The sequence below is a fragment of the Ochotona princeps genome, chromosome 2, assembly GCF_030435755.1.
Source record: "Ochotona princeps isolate mOchPri1 chromosome 2, mOchPri1.hap1, whole genome shotgun sequence".
NCBI classification, from domain to species: Eukaryota; Metazoa; Chordata; class Mammalia; order Lagomorpha; family Ochotonidae; genus Ochotona; species Ochotona princeps.
This window is the reverse complement of record NC_080833.1, coordinates 15,239,694-15,260,552: the sequence shown is the minus strand read 5'-3', so window position 1 is coordinate 15,260,552 and position 20,859 is coordinate 15,239,694.

Here is a 20,859-nt window from a genome sequence, read left to right as displayed (position 1 = left end):
GAGGGACACTCAAGGGCCAGACTAGGAACATGAGGCCAGGAGCCTGGGCTGCCACAGGGTCTCCCAGTGAGTCGCAGCCCCCTGCTTTGCCTTTTCCACGAAGTATACTCTCCCAGGAAATGTCCCTGCCTGGGCCAGGGGCTCATCCCTAGCAGGGGCCAACCAGAGTGAGGGCCCAGACAACAGAAGCTGGGGTGCCAAGGGTTGCCAAGCGGAGGCGGGGTGGCACTAGGGAGAGGTGCAAAGGCAGTTTCCTGTCGTGGAACTGTAACCTTGTCTAAGGGTGAAGATGAACACGCAGGTCGACACAGCAATCGCCTGGGCTGCGTCTGAACTCGCAGCTCTGGCCTTCATTCTAACCCAGCCAACCTGATGATGCCCCGGGTGCCACACACTAGTTGGGGGTGCTCACAAGGGCCACCCCAAATCTTTCTGCACATGGCCACACATGCCAGACTCAGGTCTGTCCCTGGCGCCCATGGTAAATGTGCTGCCAAGGCATGCCGATTCTGGCCATGTGGACAAGGCAGTGAGACCTTGAGGTGGGGCTAGGTGGGCTTTGGGGACAGGCTGTGAGGGGACGCCCTTAGGATCTATCTAGAGAAGGTTAGTGACCAGGGAGCAGTCTGGGCTCAAAGTCCAGCTGCATGGGTATACTGTGAGTCCTCGGCCAAGTCACTCAGCCTCTCTGAGCCCCATCTTCCTCTTCTGTAACACCAAGATGTGAACACTGATCCTTTCGTTTTGATGTAAAAATCAAGACATCAATGCCGAGGCACCTGGCACAGGCCAGGACCCACAGGGGACACACAGGGAATGACTTTCCCTCCCTTCTCCCTGCCCCCATTTCCTCCCAGCCTCAGAACTGTAGAAGGGTACCATCTTCCCCCAAACCCAAGCTCCCTCCTACCATCCCCCACCCCAGACAGCCACACGGGCAGGGCTCACTGGAGCAACCCAGATGGAGCCCACAGGTGTGAGGAGTGATCACCATGGGCAGGTAATTCCCAGCCCTGAGTCATGGCCACAGACAAAGCCGCCAGCCTCCCTGACAACGCCTGCCAACCAGGTGAGGCCCGTTTACCGACAGCGTCAGGGCCGAGCCAACACCACTGCCCCACACCTACCCCAAGGGAAGTCAAGCTGCTTTGCTCCGCTCACAGACAGCAGCACCACGTGGGGCGCCGGGATGCACCACCACAGACAGCGAACCACGCCCCTTGCCCACCCTCTGCTTGCCCTGTGCCCGCCCCTACTAGGCCTTCGCTGCCTCAGTGATGCTCTTCTCCCCTCTGCCAGAGGTCGCCCGCTGCTTGGTCATAAGCCAAGGTCATGCCACCTTCCCTGCCTTGTCTCCTGCACGGTAGACAAGGTAGCAGTTACACACAGCTTCAGGATTAAGACTGGAGAACAGGGCACAGTGCGGTGGCCCAGCAGCTAAAGTCCTTGCCTTGAACGGGATAGGATTCCCATATGGGCACCAATTCTAATCCCGGTGACCTCACTTCCCATCCAGCTCCCTGCTTGTGGCCTGGGGAAGCAATTGAGGATGGCCCAAAGCCTTGGGACCCTGCACCCACGTGAGAGACCGGGAGGAAGTTCCTGGCTCCTGGCTTTGGATCAGCTCAGCACCAGCTGTTGCGCTCACCTGGGGAGTGAATCATCTTACCGAAACGCCTCCTCTCTGTCTCTCCTCCTCTCTGTATATCTGACTTTGCAATAAAAATAAATCTTTAAAAACAAAAAAAAAAGCAAGAAAAGAAAAAAACCTTGAGAACAGCCTGAAGTAAGTGCTCTTCACTCTGCCTTTTTTAAAAAGTTGAGTCAGGACCTGGCACTGTAGCTAGTGGCTAAAGTTCTCGCCTTGCATGCGTTGGGATCCCATATGGGCACCAGTTCGTATCCGTGCTGCTCCACCTTTCTTCCAGCTCCCTGCTTGTGGCCTGGGAAAGCACTCAAGGCTGACCCAGTCTTGGGACCCTGCATGTGCATGAGAGACCCAGAAGAAGCTCCTGGCTTCGGATCAGCTCAGCTCTGCTGGCTGTTGCAGTCACTTGGGGAATGAACCAGTGGACGAAATATCTTTCTCTGTCTCTCCTTCTCTCTGTATTTCTGACTTTCCAGTAACAAATAAATAAATCTTTTTTTTTTTTTCAAGTTGAGCCAACATTCAAATCAGGATTGGCACATGGCATACCTGTGGTTCCGGCACCCCATATGTGTACCTGTTGGAGTCCTGGCTGCTGTTTCTAATCCAGCTCCATCCTTATGGCCTGGGAAAGCAGTGGAGAATGGCCCAAGTCCTTGGACCCCTGCACCCATGTGGGAGACCTTGGAACAAGTTCCAGGTTCCTGGCTTCGGACCAGCCCAGCTCTGGTCATTGCAGCCATTTGGGCAAAGAACCAGTGGATAGAAGATTTTTCTCTCCTTCTGCTTCTCTGTCTCCTTGTTTCTCTGTAAATTTGCCTTTCAAATAGAAGTAATCTTTTTTTTTTTTAAAGATTTATTTATTTTATTACAAAGTCAGATATACAGAGAGGAGAGACAGAGAGGAAGATCTTCCATCCGATGACTCACTCCCCAAGTGAGCCGCAACGGCCGGTGCGCGCCGATCCGAAGCCAGGAACCTGGAACCTCTTCCGGGTCTCCCACGCGGGTGCAGTGTCCCAATGCATTGGGCATCCTCGACTGCTTTCCCAGGCCACAAGCAGGGAGCTGGATGGGAAGTGGGGCCACCGGGATTAGAACCGGCGCCCATATGGGATCCCAGGGCGTTCAAGACGAGAACTTTAGCCGCTAGGCTACGCCGCCGGGCCTGTCAAATAGAAGTAATCTTTTTAAAAAATAAAATAAAAACACTTTAAAAACATTTCAGTGAAAGAAGAATTTGGAGGGTAAAAGAAACCTTGATTTCTCACTTGTCCCTTTTCTTGGAGACTCTAAAGCTCTGGGTGCACACATCCCGCCTGGCGCACACTTCTGGCCCAAGGACTTTCCGTGGGCCAGTGGGTCTCGGCTGCAGCAGTGTCACGGGGACCTATTAGCGTTACCTGTGCAGGTAGTAACATACTGCACTGCGGGGTCCCATCCTGGGCCAGCAAAGGGGGTCTCCTAGGGCACATCCCTGCATCCTAGGTCACCAAAGTGCCCCCTGGTGACTGCAGGGGGTGGCCAAGGCCTCGGGCTTCTGGGAGGGGCAGGTTCGGGGCTTTCTCATCGTCCTTAGCAACCTGGGCCCTTTATCACTGCCCTGTGGCTTCCTTCAATGAGAAAACAGTCCCAGGACCCCTGCCCTCCCAAAAGTGGGCAGCAGAGACACATCCAGAGGCAGGTGCTCTCTGCCACACCTGACCCACTCAGCTCCTTCACGCACAAGTCCTGGTCCCCGGAGGCAGCAGCTGGTGTCTGCCTGCTCCGTGGACAAGCTCTGTCCACCTGCTACCTCAAGACACACAGGTGCCAACCCAACCTCCTCTTTCTGAATGCACCAGGAATGCATACTAACACCCACATCATGAGCACTTCTGCCTTCTTCCTGGCAAACTCCTATTCATCCTCCCTCCGTCTACCTAAAGGTCACCTCCTCCAGGAAGCCTTCTACAACCTGCCTGTCCTCTTCCTCTAAGTCCCAGAAACATTTCCTGTTTCCCCGTCCCCTCCCACCAAGACACTTTGGTGCCTTCCTTCGAAAGTGGGGTTAACCCTGGAGCCCCAAGTCTTTAGTTAGGACCCAGCCATGCACATGAGTTCAGTGCCACCATCTGAATTTTTCCCAGGTGGTACATCCAGCACTGGTTCAGTGGGAAGCTACTCAACAGTAAGACCTTAATTAGGAAAGAACTGGCTGGTAAAACTGCTACCTGCAGTGCCAGTATCCCATATGGACGCCAATTGTATCACTTGATCCACTTCTAATCCGGCTCCCTGCTAATGCCTTGGGAAAGCAGAAGATGGCCCAAGTCCTTTGGGTCCTGCACCCATGGGGAAACCTGGAAGAAGCTCCTGACTCGTGGTATCACACCAGCCCGTCTCCTGCCACTGTGGCCCACTGGGTAAGCCAGCAGATGAACGCTCTCTGTGTCTCTTCTCTCTGTAACTTAACCTTTCAAATATGCAAATAAATCTATTTTTAAAAAGAAAGAAGGAACTGTGAATTCAGGGATACCTTGAAATAGATTTATATCATATTCATGACCGTCTGTGTCCAGTCTGGAGCCCTGCGAGCAGGAACTGGCGGACCCCTGGCAGGTGCTCCAGCAAACTTCCCAAGGATGGGCCCACCGAGTGCACAACGGGAACCATGGGGCCAGTTCCTCGGTGAGTGAGTGGCACAGTGGGAATCATCAGGCCAAGCTCCTCAGCGAGCGGCACAGTGGGAACTGTCGGGTCGGGCTCCTCAGCAAGTGACACAGCGTCCTGTCACTTTGTCACACCATCTCCAGCAGGTGCATCACGGAGGACGCCTGGATTGCAAGCCACAAAACTGGGCTGTGCTGACATCAGCCAAAGACAGCGTACTGGGGGCCCCAGGAGCTCCCAGGTGAGGCTCAGGAACCAGGAATGCTGGGAAGGTGGGAACAAGGAAGCGTGTCACAGGGCAGTGAGGCTGCAGGGTGCACTGATGGCTCCGTGTGCAGCTCCAAACCTGAGTCCGCCCGGCCCATCCTTGGCTAAGGGAAGGCAGAACCCCTGAGATAATTCCAGGAAAGGAATCCAGGGGAGGGGATGCTGGGTGCCAGAAGCCAAGACCACTTGAGTTTCCTGCAGGGCTGGCACTACATGGGAACGCCCCCGGCTGGGAGCCTGCCCACGCTGAGCGATGGCTCTCCTATCACTGCTGCAGCCGCCACCATGTGTGTTTTCTTTCTGGTTATTCTGGAAGCATCCACTTGGATTTTCCCCTGCTCTGGTTTGCTTTATGTTTCCATAATCTCTCGGCTCCTGGGTGGTCTGGTTTCCGACAGGCAGCAACGTCAGCTGGTTCTCACAGAGCCTGTGTGCGCATGGGGGAAAGGCGCCCAAGTTGGTGTCACCCCCACCGCAGAAAGGAAGTGGTAGCCACACATGCTGGCGGAACACAGGACTTGGACCCACGAGGCTGATTTGGTGACAAGGACCCCACAGTGACCACGTTCAGACAACCCAAAGCAGTCGGGGTGATTTACGGGCTCCCACTGCTGAGAAGACCTTCAGGAAAGGCTCGATCCAGCAGCCCAAGATGCTGGCCAGGGCCCAGCTTCTTACCCTTTTCCAGGCCTGGCTCCTCTTACAGTCACAACACATCTGCCTGGTGACCCCAAGACACAAATCAGCTCATTTGTGCTCTGTAGGAAATTAGCAAAACATCTCAGCCTTGGAACGCCCAGCACACCCCCTGAGGCTCACACAGATAGTACAGGTCTCAGACACAGGCAGCCCTAAACCACTCATTGAATGACTTTTTTTATTACTATTTTTTTTATTACTTTTTTATTACTATTAAAAATTTTGTATCATTTTTATTTTAAGTTTTTTTTTTTTATTTGAAAGGCGGATTACCCAGCGAGAAGGAGAAACAGAGAGAGAGATAACTTCCATCTGCTATTTCACTACCCAAATAGCCACCATGGCTGGAGCTGGGCTTGTCTGAAACCAGAAACTTCTTACAGGTCTCCCACGTGGGTGGCAGGAGCCCAGGCTTTGGACCATCACTCATCACTTTTCCTGGACGTTGGAAGGAAACTGAACAGGAATTGGAGCAGCAGGATTTAGCCCATATAGGATGCTGGCATCACAGGTGGTGGCTTCACCAGCTACAGCACGGATGCACCAACTGACTCAGTCGTGTCCCGCATCAGGAAGTGGAGCCAGTTGCTGAAGCTATGTGATGGCTATCCCAACATCAATGCTTTGTGGGAGGAGCCAGGGGTCATCCTGAGCAACCGCCCACACAGGTCCCGGCAGCAGGCCGACCAGCATCATGGGATGTGCATCTGCTGATTCATCGTCACCACAGCAGATACTCCCTCCTTGTGTCACGTAGCAAGTAGGAGTCAGGGACTTGGAACTGTCCCCGACCCCTTGGTGTCCTGTGACCCCCATGTTGCACACAAGGAAGCGGCAGGTTAGTGAAGTGACTCGAAGCATCACTGCCAGGCTGAGACTCTGAAGCCAAGTGCCTGGATCCCAGGACCGCTCTCCCCACCGGCCTCCTGATGCTGGGCAAGCACTGCCGGGGACACCAGGAGAAGGAGCGCACTCTCCCAGCCCTTGACCTGAGCACTGGCCATGTGTCAGGCACCAGAGAGTCAGAGGCCACGGGGGCAGTCCCTGTTCCTCTGAGGTCCCCAGGCAGGCCATGCCAACCTCTGGGAAGTCCAGTTGACTGCCATGTAGGGTATGTCACAGGCATGGTCTCAGGCAACCCTTACATCAAGCCCTGGGGAAGATGTTCTTACCTTGTCTGCATCCTCGGGGCAGTGGGAGGCTCACTGGCTGGCTGGGTGGCTCCACTGGTCCCATAATCAGGGAGGTGAGCAGTCATTCCGAAAGGTCACATCAACCAGAAGACAGCCAGGTCAGAAACAGATGCTGTGGCCTGCGGTGCCTGGAGGAGGGGAGGGATGCTTGGGTCACAGAGGGCAGAGGAGGCTTCCTGGATAGACAGGTGTGGCTGAGCCGTGGGGAGCGTTCGAGGTGCCGACACTCCCCACAGTGCCCTGGAGTTTGGCAGTGCCACGGGCTCACCTCTGGAATTCCCACCAGCATCTCCCGCAGAACAGGCTACATGCCCCAGACACCACACAAAGCCAGGCTAGCGGAATAGAAGGCCAGTGGCCAGTCTGCAGGCCCCTGCTCACCACGGCTCATCTTGCCTTGTGATCAGCCTATGAGGTGGGAATTGTAGCCATAGTTTCCTAGCAAGAAAAGTGAGTCTGGAAGAGACTGGAAGCTCTGGAATCTACCACCAGGCCTGATTCCAGAGTCCCCGAGGGCCCCGAGGCCCCAACACTCCCTGTGGCCGAGGCTGGGCTCCTTCCTGAGTCCTGTTCTTCCAACCTGCCCTCCATCCCACCCCAGCTCCCAGACATGGACATTCTAGAAGCCTTGCGCAACTCCCAGGCCTCAGGAGCACCATCAGCAGGGAGCTGGCTTACCCAAGCCTCTCCCAGCCTGTCTCCTCTCATTCCTGGAAGCCTTCCTTGAAGAAGCAATGGCAGACAACCACAGAGAGGAGGAGCAGGTGTTATAAAGACAGACAGACCCCAGTTTGAATCCTGACTCAGGCAGTCCCCTGCTGTGTCACCTGCAGCTGGTCCTCTCCTCTCCAAGCCTATTCAGGGATGATGACTGAGTGCCAGGAATCCAGACACTGGCCTGGGAGGTCTGCCTCTCCCAACGACACCCCGACCCCACCAGCCACCAGATACCATCCACTTCACTTCCAAAATGTGCTTCAAACCTGCCCAGCCCTCTGCCTTCTGCGTCCCTCCCTCATCAAGCCACCTCCTGCAGCAGCCACTGCCCCAGCCCACCTGCCCGCCCCTCGCCCTCTTTCATAGTGTGCAGACATATTGATGATGCTGCCTGCCACCTGCCCCATGTTAACCTCCTCAGTGGCTTCTGCTCCAGGAAGCTGCAGGCTCTTCCTGCTGCTGCCACTGCATGGCCAGCCCACACAAGCGACATGCTTGTCCATCTTGTGCCCTCTCCCCAGGTCTCTGCTGCTGCTGTTCCCGATGCTTGCAACGCTCTCCCTCCTTCTAGGCCAGTAAACTCCTGGTGGTGCCTCAAATCTCCATTCAGAGGCCACTCCCTCAAGGAAGTCTTCCTTGATTTCTCCTTCCAGCTCAGATTCTCTGTTGACATGAATCAACTGCAACTGATTAACTATTGAGTTTTAAGATTTATTTTATTTAAAGGTAGCACTACAGAGAATGAGAAGGAGAGATAGAGAGAGGTCTTCCATCCGCTGGTTCCCTCCCCAAACAGTAGCAATGGCTGGAGATGGGCCAGGCCAAAGCCAGGAGCCAGCAGCTTCATGGGGGTCTTTCATGAGTCTGCAGGGGCTCAAGCACTTGGGTCATCTTCCACTGCTTTTTTTTCCAGGTGCATTAGCAGGAAGCTGGTTTGGAAGCGGAGCAGCTGAGAGTCAAACTAACGCTCGTATGGGATGTTGGCGTTTCACGCAGTGACTTTACCCACTAAGCTAAGAACCATGAACTGGTTCTTGAAGTTTCATCTTCCCAGGTGTGAGCACTGTTCCTGCTCCTTCCCCAGGAGAACAGCTCTGCCCCACGCCAGGGCCCAGAGATAGGTCAGGATGCAGACCTCATGGTGGATCTGATAGAGCAGGGTGCCATGGCCCTGGGCAATGAAGCCCCAGATGCAGAAGCCGAGCAAGGAGACAGCAGGAGAGGTGAGACGTCCCCTCGCCCTGGAGCCAGCCCTGTCCAGAGTCAACCAGACCCCTCACTTGAACGGATGCCCAGGGCCTGCATTCCCGGTCACTGCTGCACCCCCAGCTAAGTGCAGAGCCTGCCATCATCCTTGTTTGCTGGGAGAACAAAAGGCCTGCAGCCAAGGTAGCCCCTGGCGAGATGGGAAAGGAAGGGAGTGGGGAGTTGGTGAGTGGTCGGACTCTCTCTCCCTGACTCCCTCTCCCGCCAGGCACTCCTGGGCAGAGCTGGGGTGGCTCCTCGGCCCCCGGCTCCTGCCTGTCACCTCACTCTCAGACCCTGTATCCTCTAGTCTTCCTCCCTCTCTTCCCAAAACGTTCCAGGCTCACCCAGGAGCCCCAGGGCACTGCCGAGTGGTACACCAAGGTGACTGTTTACCTTCTACCCATAGAAACCACCTCCGGCCAGTGGCTGTGCCCGCCCTACAGCTGCCCGCTGCCCACAGCTGGAGGAACCAGCAGAGCTGTTTCCCGCCAGGGGTTGGCACTGCCAGGCCGTGCTTCCCATCTTTCCATGCCTCCACCCCTACCACTGCTCCCCACAAACATACACTCCCCTTCTGGTCACCTGGGAGCTGAAGGAAAACCAGGAATCAGAATTCATCTCTTCCGTTATCACCTCCGGCCACCCTGGCCTGGACCTTGGCAAAAGCAGTGTGATGGACTTGGGTCAGCAGGTCCGGGGACTAAACCCACCCTGCCTTCTGCAGCTCTGAGCAGACTTCTGACTGCCTTCAAAGCTCAAGGACAAGGACTGGGACCAGACACTGAGCACTGGGGAGGGCAGGAGACCCTGCCACACAGAGAAAGTCCTGCCCCAGGGCAGCCCCCAGCACTGTTGGGAGGCAGGCGGGGAGTGAGCTGAGGCTGAAGCAGGTGGCCAGCTCCCTCATTCTCCTGCCTGCCCTGGGCACCCTTTGGGGTCTGCTGGTGGAATTTGGATGAGGATGCTCCCAACTGACACCCTGGTGGCTGCCTTCCTCCTACAGGAAGCCCTCCTGGCTGCCTTCAGGATAAGCTCCCTTCCCTGCCACTCGTCACCACTCTGGCATCGGAACCAGCACCAGCGCCCACCCCACCCAGCACTGTCTCCTGGAAAATGGGCTCCCTCAGCCCCATCACCGGGGAGCACTGGCTTTAGAGTCAGAGCACAAGGCTGTCCCCACGGCTGTGTAGCCATGCACCACTCCCCTACCTGCCCCATGTCATGGGGTCAGGAAAATGTTGCCCAAACCCCTGGACATGGAGAGGTTAACCCAGGGGGCCGTGCCTGCAGCAGCAGCCCTCGGCTATCAGCACAAGCTGGGCCGTGGTTTGCACAATTTCAGGGCACATGAGCTGGGAGCAGGAGCCTACGGGAGCTTTGGGGCCTGGTGGAGAAGTTTTGGTTATGAGGGCAACAGTTTTTCTGAAAGGCTGTGAAAGTTTGAGCCCTCCACCCTGCCTGCTCCACTCCAGGCCACAGTGCATGCCCCCCTATCCTTCCTGCCCCAGCACATGCCCAGGCCCACACTATGAGCTCAGATGTCTCAGCCCCTAGAACACGTGACCCCCAGATCTGCTCACATGGAGCCGTTCTCACCTCTCTTGCAGTGGCTACACGGTTGGACTAAGACGCCCAGCAAGGGTCACACCTCTGCCTTCCTCCCAGCCCTTCCTTCATGCATGCCCCAAGGAAGGAACACTGTCTCTGAGGCTCTCAGACACCAGCATCAGGGAGTCTGCCTGAGGCAGGTGCTGGCAGTCAAGCCTTGCAGACCCCAGTGGGAGACCCACACAGGCCCTCCATCCCCTCCATATCCCCAAGCTCTGTCTAGGCACCCTGCCCCCAACTTCCACTTTGTGGCTACCACCTGGCCATTCAGTGAAGCCACCCTCCCTGGGAGGATGCGCCATGCAGGCCCTGGTGTGGGTGCAGTCCAGCTTGTAGGGTTGATTCACACAGGGTGTGGTGGGGTGGGCACACCCTCTTGGTACTTTGGGGAAGGACTGTGGGCCAAAGGTGACCGATCATACAGGGGTCTAGGGTCAAGGTCAGAGCAGTTAGAGACTGGCTGAGCCTTTGCCTTCAGGAGCGTGGGAGAGAGAGCAGGTATCAAAGATAATTGTGAGAGGTTGAGATCCCTGAGACACGTGCTGCTGTGGCCAGAGCCTGCTTCACGTGGGCAGGAGTGAGGTATGCAGCCACCCTCTCCTACTCCAGCTGGGCCCCTCAGGACCTGCCCCCCCACACACATACAGGGGGCTTAAGGAGTGGTCACACAAGTTAGCCTTGTTTCCCCAAGGAAAAATGTCCCCTGCCCCAGTGAGTGAACACCCTAGCCATTCAGAAGCTCCTGGAAGTTTGAGAACTACCATTGGAGGGCATGCACCTGCCATGCATCTGTCAGCACCCTTTTCTGAGCACCCACTGTGTGTCTCACACTGCTGCCACACGGAGGGCGCCCCTGCAGACTCAGGCAGGAAGACAGATCCCCCTCTGAGCAGATCACCCGGCTGGTGCCGGGGATCACGATGACCAGAAGACACAAGAGGAGTGCTCAGGGAAGGCCTCTTGGAGGAGGTGGCCTGAGATGAGACCTGGAAGACTCACAGCCAGGCCCACCCAGGTTTGCGTGCTAACCACTCGGCCACACAGCTTCCCTGCCACCGGCCAGGCCTAGAGGGGCCAGGAAAAGTGAGGCTGATGGAGGGAGCTAGAGGCCACGCTTCCTCCCCCAACCCCCGGAGAAGAACTCCCCAAACTCATGGCGCAGGGAAGTGGTGACGCGGTCCCTACCACACACAAACAGGCGTGGCTGCTCCCGACTCACCCTGGAAACCTGCGGTCAGCGTGGACTCCGGCCGCTGGGAACCCAAAACGGCTGAACAAACTCCGAGCTTCACATGGGTCCAGCCCTCGAGGAGGTCAAGGCCAGAGCATTTCTCCAGCATCAAAACCACAACCAGAAGACACAGAGTACATCATCCGCCGAGACTCAGGTTCCCTCAAGGTCATCCCTTTAGGCCTGGAGGGGAGCCAAGCACACCCCTTGGCTCTAAAACCTCTGCCTGGTCCCATGTGGTCACACCTGAAATGTCCCCAGGACCAGCTGGATCGTGGGCTGAGCATCACCGGGCTGAGAGCAAGCACTGCCGAGCTGCCTGGCGCCGGAAGAAGCCGTGCGTGAAGTCTCAGGGCCCCAGGTGACTGTGTGTCCAGACGTTTCCTTGATGGTCCTGATTTCCCATCCTCAGGACCCACTTCCCACAGGCACCCACTAGATATTGTTGAGAACTGTGAGGCTGCTTGGTGGTTAGCCATGGCTAGAGCCTAGGCTGGAATTCGGGGTCCTGGGCCTGGCTCTGCCACTTGGTCAAGTTCCTGGTCCTGACATGGGTCTCTGTTGATCCACCTCTACAATGGGTAGTGGGGTCAACACCTGTCCAGGGACCCTCGGTCTGTTTCTCCTCCTCGACAGAAGGGGGAGCTATGGTGAACGAAGGTGGCCATGGCCTTCAAGAGAGGCACAAAGGGTGGGGAGGCCTGGGTCGGAAGGAGGGATGTTGGACCACCGCCACCTGCTGCCCACTGACCCATACATGCTGCTTTTCTTGGCCCCCTTAGGACCCAGTTGTTACAGAACAGACCTGGGCCCACACTTAGGGTGAGGTGGCAGCCAAAGGCAAGTGCCAGGGTGCCAGGCCAAGGTCAACCCTCATGGGAGTAAGGCGAGGTCTTGCCAGAGCTGACAGGCCTGTTTCATCAGATCTCTCCTGAGGGGGAGGTGACGAAGCCAGCAGCCCAAGCATGGCTGTGCAGGAGCTGGGGAGCACAGAGATCTGGCCTGCAGGCTGGGAGCCATCTCTGATTCCTTGTGCAGCTTTAAACCAGCCAGGCCCTTGACTCCTTGTATCCTCTGTGGCACCATCTGCGGAATGGACCCATGACTTTTTTTGGAGAGACCACATTAAGCTCCAAAAGAGCACGTCCCTGCTCTGCCCACCTCAGCACCTGGTAAAGAGTGGGAGTCTTAGAAAGGAACAGTTTCCTCCCTTCCGCCCCCACAGCATGTGAGTGGAAGAGTGCCACCTGTAATGGCACCAGCACCCAACCCAGAGGCTCAGCTCTCTCCACCAAAGGGTCTGGCTTCACTCCTATCCACAAGCTCCTGCCCATCTGTCCCCATGTGGGCCCTGTCCAGCTGCTGGTCATAACTGCCAGTGATTGCACACCTGCTGTGTGCTGGCTGCCTCACACACTTCACTACCCCGTCATAGCATTGCTGCGATCCTTCAAGCTGAAGATATCTGTTTTACAGAGGTAAAAACTGAGACTCGGAGCTGGGAAACTCCTGCTCAGGACCACATGCAAAGGAAAAGGGACGCAGACCTATTCTCTGCCTTTACCACTAGGCTACCCTGCCACCAAGGCTGGCAAAGAGCCCCTGCTCTCCTGGAACCACAGTGGAGAGAGCCTGGAGGGGCAACAGAGGCCTGAATGGCTCCACTCACCCCCAAGCATTTGGCAAATTCGCTAAAACCCCATTGGCCCCCTAAAGAATTGTTCCTCTTCATTTCCAAAAGATGGCCAGTGTTTCAGAGTGGACACAACTTTGGAGGGGCCTAGCATTGTATTGTGAGGCTAGGCACATTTCCAGGATAACCACATCGGCCAAAGTGAACACACGAAGCCTGCTGAGGGTGATGTCCCCAGACAGGTGGGTTCATGGCCATGCTGGGCAGGCAGGATCCTGGGGCCACTTTTGGCCATTTCCCATGATGCCTCAGTGCTCTCTGAAAGGACAGTTGTGCAGATTGGGACTCAGTTGCCATCTTGATGGGCCAGCCACAGTCAGTATTAGGCTCCCGTGGGCCTCCCCAGTCTGAGTTTGAGTGGTCAGGGAAGGCTTCCTGGCAGAGGGAAGGTTGAGAAGGCCCTTTAGGAAAAGATTATTGGGGAGGACAAGGAGAAGGGCATCTTCTACAAAGACCCACCAAGACCCAATGGAGAGGGCTGCTGTTCACGACCAGCAGGCTTAGTTTGGATCATTGAGCAGACAGATGAATAGAGGGGAGGATGGGTGGATGGGCAGGTGGTTGGATGGATTGACAAACAGATGGATGGGTGTATAGCTATATGGATGACAGGATGGATGGATGGATACATGAGATATATGAGTGGGTGGGGGCATGGATAGATGGATGAGAGGATGGATGGAAGGATAGACAGATGGGTGGATAGATGGATGGATAGGTGGGTGGGTTGACAAATGTACTAATAGATAGATGGATAGGCAAATGGGTGTAGATGGGTGGATGAGTAGATGGGTAGGTGGAAAGGTGAGTGGACAAACAGATGGAGGGCTGGGTAAAAAACGAGGTCAGGACAAGGACCAGTTAGGGCTTTACCTGTCCCACTTGCAGTGCCTCCTGAGGTGGGTCACTCTCAGTGGGTCCACAGAGACACACACAGGAACAGACAGCTCCAAAGCCTCAACAGCTGCAGCAGGAAGACCTGGTTCCTGCCCTGGCTTTACACTCATGGACCGCTGGGAGCCCTGCCTCCTGCAGTACTCCTGGTACCCCGGGGTTACTGTCATATGTGATTGGCAAAGCTGCTCACACACCCCCACTAGAGCCAAGGCAGTGGGAGGTGTAATCCTACCATGGATCTGGAGAAAGGGGGACCCCAACATCTGCAGACACCCTGCCACTCGCACACATGGCACATCCCAGGTCACCTGCCTGGGGACATGGCCTACTGGTTGGTAAGCTGGGGACTCAGCAGGAGGGGAGAAAAGGGTCCTGACTCCCGGTCCCCATTTTCAGCTCCCAGTCCTGCTTGTTGTGGATAAAGACCTCAGGGGCAGCCCTGAGCCCATCTCCTAGGCTGGAGTTCTGTAGATCCTAACTACACCTTCATGGTCCTAGAACAGGTTATGGGATACCTGGAGGTACATTTTGGGGCATCCAAGCAGCTATGTGCCCTAGAAATGCCCAAATTTGGCCCTTTGGCTCATGGTTAGAGACTGAGGCTCAGAGAGTGGTCACAGTGGGGTCAGGAGTCCCTCCTAGGATCCACTGCAGACAGGTACCTATAAAATGGGCTGCAAGGAGCACTAACAGAAGGCCTGCCCTTCCCTGGCCAGCATCCACCACTGAGCCCAATGTGCAAACACAGTGCCCAAAGCAGCTGGGGACCTCCGAGGTCTCTCTCCATCCTGCCCAGTTCGCTTCCCAACTTCAGGGAGAGGAGCGCCAGACTGGGCAGGCAGGCAAGCAGTGTTGTGTTCACATCATGTTTCAGCTGAGCGTCTTTGAACAAGTCACTTCACCCTGTGGGACGAAACCCAGCTTCCTCGGCTACAAGGAGAAGGATCAGGGTGCTGCCCTGACTAATTCAGGTAGCTCTTGGCAGAGTGTGAGAGCATGTCCCACTGTGTGACATATCCTCCAGCCAGCCTGTTCACAGGTTCCAAGCCTGTCTCCCCAGCAGGCAGCGAGTGCCGAGGGCATAGAGACCTGGGCCGACCTTGCTTCTTGCTAAATCTCTAGTGCCTGGACTAGGGCCTGGCACATGGCTGACCACGAGTATTTATTGACTGAATGAAGGATCTTGTGGTCTCCAGGTGTGTTCCTTCTCTTGATGTCCTGGGTTGTTTATCTGTTCGATGGGGAGGTTGAGTGGCCGGCATGTAGCCTAGTGGATAAGATCCTGCTTGGGACAGGTTGTGAGTCCTGGCTCCAGCTTCCTGCTAACGTGCACCCTGGAAGGCCACAGGTGATGCCGCTAGTCCTGCATCCCTGTCACTCAAGGGAGAGACCCAGGTGGAGTGTCCTGCTCCCAGCTTCAGCTCAGCCTTGACGATTGCAGCCATTCCAAGTGTGAATCAGCAGAAGGGAGCCCTCTGCCCCCGGCCTCAGCACCTCTTAATTTAAATAAATCAAGACAGAGATTAAATAAACCAATAGAGCTGGGTCAAAGGAACTGAGCTAACCTAGAACAGGAAAGACTTGGTTTGCAAAGTCCCTGACTCACCAAAGGCAACAGTGAGCAGGCTCCTGTTGGCCTCGCCCTCCTTCCTAACTGCTGGCATCTTGTGGAAATGACTAGAAACCCATGGGGGCTGCAGAGGCAGTAGGAAGGATAACAGCCCAGCCCTCCATGTGTCCCGAGGCATCACGCACCCTGTACCTTTCCCTCCATGCCCGAGTTCCATCCCAGGCTTCTCAGTAAGGAGTCTACTCCTACCCCAGAAGAGAAAAATGAGACTTGGGGGGCAGCGGCTGAACCCATCGGGTCACCCAGTACATGCAGAATGCCAACATGGCGAGTACTTCATGGAGGTCTGCAGTGACTCTGGCCTGGACTCCAAGTGCCTTCCACTTGCAGGGAAGGAAACAGGCTCACGGCCCTGGGGGCTGCCTGAGAGCCACACCAGTGAGCAACAGAGAAGCCACTTCCCTCCCTGGCCAGCCTCAACCTCAGTTCCCAGCGCTGCTCCACCCTGGGGCGTGGGGGTCTGAGTAGCAGCTCAGCCACCCTCGGCCACTCCCGGAAGTGCCCTGCGTCCACACCTTGATCTCCACACCCACAGTGCCAGGAAACCCCAACAGGGGCGGCGGGCCATGGGCTATTTATAGCAGACTCACAGAAAAATTGCCACCCCCATCTGTTTACCCAACAAGGCTCTTCCAGGCGAACACTTACAGCCCCGCCGGCCACAGACAGACCCTCACGGCCGCCTCATCTATTTTTTCCTTCCCACTTAATTTTGCATCATCCCAGCTTCCAAAATAAACTTCCCCAAACCAGCCACGCTCCTTCTGGCGCAGAATCCCTGCCCAAGAGCCCCCTTCAGCCCCTGCCCCCACAGCAGCCCATGCAGAGCCACCGAACCCAGCTGGCCCCTCGGCTGCCCTTGGCCTTGATTTAGAAGCAGCTGCTCCTGCCCTGGCGGGTTCCTGGCTCTCCAGTGCTGGGGCGTCTGCATCTGTGGGGACGTGGCTGAGCATCTGTCTGCATGACCACTGGCTGAAGGCTGAGAATGCTACCTGTTGCCCTAACATGCATACAAACACACACAGAGACACATGCGCACAACATGTATGACACATGCATGCCACATGTGTGTGTGCCAGCATACAACCAGTACCCCACAAGTTCCAGCCTCCCCACGACTTCCTTACTGTTGTGTGACCTTCTCCCAGCTCATGGCCTGCCACCTGCTGGCTCCTCCAGCTTACCTCCCACCCCACTCCTCACCTGGACTCCGCTGAACTGTCATGATTAGCAGACACACCTCACCGTCTCACCTCGAGGCCTTGGAGCATGAGATTTCTTCAACCTAGAGCACTCTTCCTCTCACCATGGCCAAGCTCACCTCACTGCTCTCATAGGCCTAAACTTAGATGTCACCTCCTCCAGGAAGTCCCTGGGCCAGCAGAGGGAAGCAGGTGTTCTGAGCCCCTTCTCTTCCACCTCCAAAGCAGCAAGAAGCTCAGTGGTCACACCCCAGGTAGAACAGAGCCCTACGGCGTCCTCCCAGGCGCCCGCCCGCTCCTCCCCAGGTGTAGGTGCTCCTCTCCTTGGTGTCTGGGAAGGTGTTTAGTCCACCCACCAGGTACAGGAGCCAGGGACACTGCCAGAAACCCCAGAAATAGAGTTCCCACTTGGGCTACAATTCCAGCTTCAGGTTCCATCATGTCTCAGGTTAGAAATAAGATATGACTTATTTCTGCAAAGACTGAGGGTAAAAAAAAGTCATGGTTTTCAGGATATCTGCTCCCATTTAAAAGAATGCTTGGGGGGCTGGCATTGTGGAACAGAAAAATCAACCTGCCGCTTGGCATGTCTGACTTGGGAAGCATGTCAGAGCACTGGTTTGGGTCCAGCTGCTCTGCTTCGAATCCAGCCTCCTGTTAATGCATCCTGGGAATCAACAGGTGATGACTCAAATGCTTGGCCCTGCCACCTGCATGGAAGACAGGGTGGAATTCCCAGCTCCGGGCTTCAGCTTGACTCAGCACTGGCTGTTGTGGTCATTTGGGAAGTGAACCAGTGGACAAAAAAAAAACTATCTCTTTCTGTCCTGGGAATGACTGGTTGCATGTTGTTATCAGATTACTATGCCGCAAAGGAAGAGAAAAGATACAACCAGGAGCACATAGAGACCTTCTCAGGCCTCAGACAGAAGCTGGGAACTATGGAAATTAACCCAGAAGAGAACAGCCAAGTGCTAGCTAGCACAGGAGACAGCAGGGAACCGCCAAAGGCCCACAGCCCTGGGGGACCAGGCCCATGGCTGGCTGACCCCAGGACCCTTGCCTATGCCTCTCTCTCCACCGGGAGGGCACCCCAGAAGCCACCCCCATGACTGCTTCTCCCTCCAGGACATTCGATTTCAGACATAAACATGACAGCCAGATTAACATCATTCATTCCAGTTGGAAATGTTTAAGAAAATTAAGTCCACAGTGAAAACACCTAGCAATCCTTTTTTAAGGTCCTAATATAAACAAGTCAAGAAAATAAATGTTCAGGACAATCTGGCACCTGATGCAGTCATCTGAGCTGAGTGCTACATCCCCTGCTTCCATGACCTTGACAGTGGTCCCTTCCATCTTACCTCACAAGTCAGACCTCTTCCCAGGACGCTCGGAGGCAAACGGCTGGCGGCCTCCTCATAGTGGTCCCCGCAAGGTTAGCCTTTGGCTCCTGCCCAGGAGGGAGTGAGAATTAGCTGGGCAGAAAGTCAGGTTCACACAGCCCACCCCTGAACTCCCTCCTGGGCCATGAGCTTGTTCCTGCCTAGGCTGGACAGACCATCTGTAAAGCCACTTTCTTTTTCACTTTCAGTTCGGCTTGTAGGCGACTGCCTCCTTAGACGAGATGCTAACATGGAAGTCGGGTAAGAGCCTGTCCAGCTGTGTATTTCAGACAGAGGTGTTGTGAGAAATGAACAGTAGGCAGCCCTCTGGGGTGGGGTTATCTGCAATGGCTGCTCATGTCCATGATGTAAATAGCCCTGCTGCGGCCAGTGTCGAGTCACCAACATGATTCAATCAAACGCAGACTGGGGAGGAGATGCGTGCTCAGGCCAGGTCGGCACAACACTGATGCTAGAGTCGCAGGTGTCAGGATGTCTGGGTGAAACGACAGGTACCTGACAGGCATTTAGAAATAATTCAATAAAGAGCCATTTGTAAGATTTAGTTTATTTATTTATTTAAAGGGTAGAGTAACAGGAGAGCTAGGACATGAAAGAGATCTTTCATCTGCTGGTTCACTTCCCCTGTGACTTGAACAGACAAGGCTGCACCAGGTTGCAGCCAGGAACACGGAACTCCATCCGGGTTTCCCATATGAGTGGCAAAGGCCTGGGCAGTTGGGCCATCAACTGATACCTTTGCACGAGCATTAGCAGGAAGCTGGTTCGGAAGTAGAGCAGCTAGGACTCAAGCCGGCACCCATGTGGGTTGTCAGTGTCGCAGCTGACAGCTTAACCAGTTGTGCTGCAACTCTGGCCCCAGTGGGGTTTTTTTTTTAACAGGTGATGAAGTGAAGGGACAAAACATCTACCCTGGCAGACTCTGCATGACGCATATTTAGGTGTTTATCATTCCATGGTTCACCGCTACCACATATATTTATATTTTTTGCAGTGAAGAATTGAAACTACTCTCACCTTATGCACAGGAAGGAGGCTTCCAGCCCCAGAATTCTGGTGTGCACAGTGATTCCCGGACCCCTAACTCCACAGCATCCTGGTGGTCTGAGGTCTGAGATCCAGCGTAGGAACCTCAGTCATGGACATCACAAGCCCAATCCATCTGTCAGTCACCAGCAGGTATTAAGCCAAAGCTTCTCCATTGACCCTGTGCTGGGCAGAGGATGGAGAAACGGCCCACGAGGCCAAGAGCGACCTGGTCCTGCCTTCAAGTCCTGCCTGCCCCAACTGCCAGCCCCAACTGCCAGCAGTGTGACCTCAGGCAGCAACTCTGAGCCTCGACTTCCTTATGAGCAAAACGAGGGTACCAACGACAAGGAATGAGGTTTGGAGGCAATAGGTAGGGACAGCTCCTGATGTGGTCTGGGACGCACAGGGGGACACTCAGGAAATACTGAGCTGAGGGTTCTGTTGGGCTGCAGAGCTGGCAAGCATGTGGTCACTGTCTAACAGTAAAGTCTCTGTCTTTTAGCCAAGACCGCAGGTCCCTCACGACCAAATCTCCCTGTTTCTCACAAGCAGTTGCCTAGACCACCCAGACCAGTACTGGCCATGGTGACATTACCCTGGAGCACCTTGAGAAATGCACACATCAGTATCAGAATGTTCTAGATTGCAAGCCCGGGCCTTCGGTTTCTCCATCCAGGAGCTCTGGACGGCTGGTCTAGAAATTCCAGGCACGGGTTGTGCAGATGCTCCGTCCCTACGTGCTTCCAGGCTGGGCCTGGAGACACAGCCAACCACACTGCCCTGGACCGATTCCCTGAGAGCTGGCGATAATTTAGACACGCTGTATATGATTCTTTCTGATTATAAAATTGGCCAGGTGCCCCTCCCTCAGTGAATTTTTATAGGAAGAGGAACACACTCCAAAACTGGGCTGCTCAGAAACTCAAGGGTTTGGCCTGTACGTGAAGGATGAGTTCAGATTCCACTGTGGGGAGGGAGGCCCTCCAGGCACCAGAATGGACCCACCTCAGGCCTTGAGGTCTCAAAGAGGAGTGTTCCTTCCTGAGCACCTGTCCATTGACCAGCAAAGGGGTGGTTTAGCAACCTGCCCACCTACATCCATGCCCTGCCTGGACCTGGGTGATGTTAGGGCAGCCATCTAACCCTTGTGTGCCTCACTTTCTCCACCTGTGAAATGGGACTAATTAGAGTGGCTCTCTTATCACAGTGCCTGGGCTACCTAGCCTAGCAGTTGTCTTTTTCCCAGGGCTGTGGCCAGGATGCAGTGAGGTCACCCATGCAAAGCTCTGGGAACAGCGGCCAACCGGGAGGAGGCATGGAACACGCCTTCCGATTGATACAGAAGAGTTATTGCTGAGCGAACTTTCTGTAAGTGACTATGGTCTGTGCCTGCACCGCTGAACTGCTCCCGAAAGTCAGCACTTTCCCATTAAGACTTTCCACTGACTCAGACCAAAGGGTTCCTCCTTGCCCTTATCTCACATCAGGGCGAGTCCCTCCAGCCAGAGGCTCCATCTCCTCCCTGGGCAGCTCAGCTGGGCCCTGCTGCCTTCCTCCCTCCCCCCCCCCCCACACGACTCTGTCACATCCACGGCTTTGTGAGCCTCTCCAGCCCCCAGGAGGCGGAGTGAGGCCACACTGTCCTCACCGGAGGGACCCAGATCCTGAAGCTCCTGTGGCTTCCCAAAGCCAAGAACATGTGCTGGAGGCAGAGAGTCCAGTTCAAACACCTGCATCCC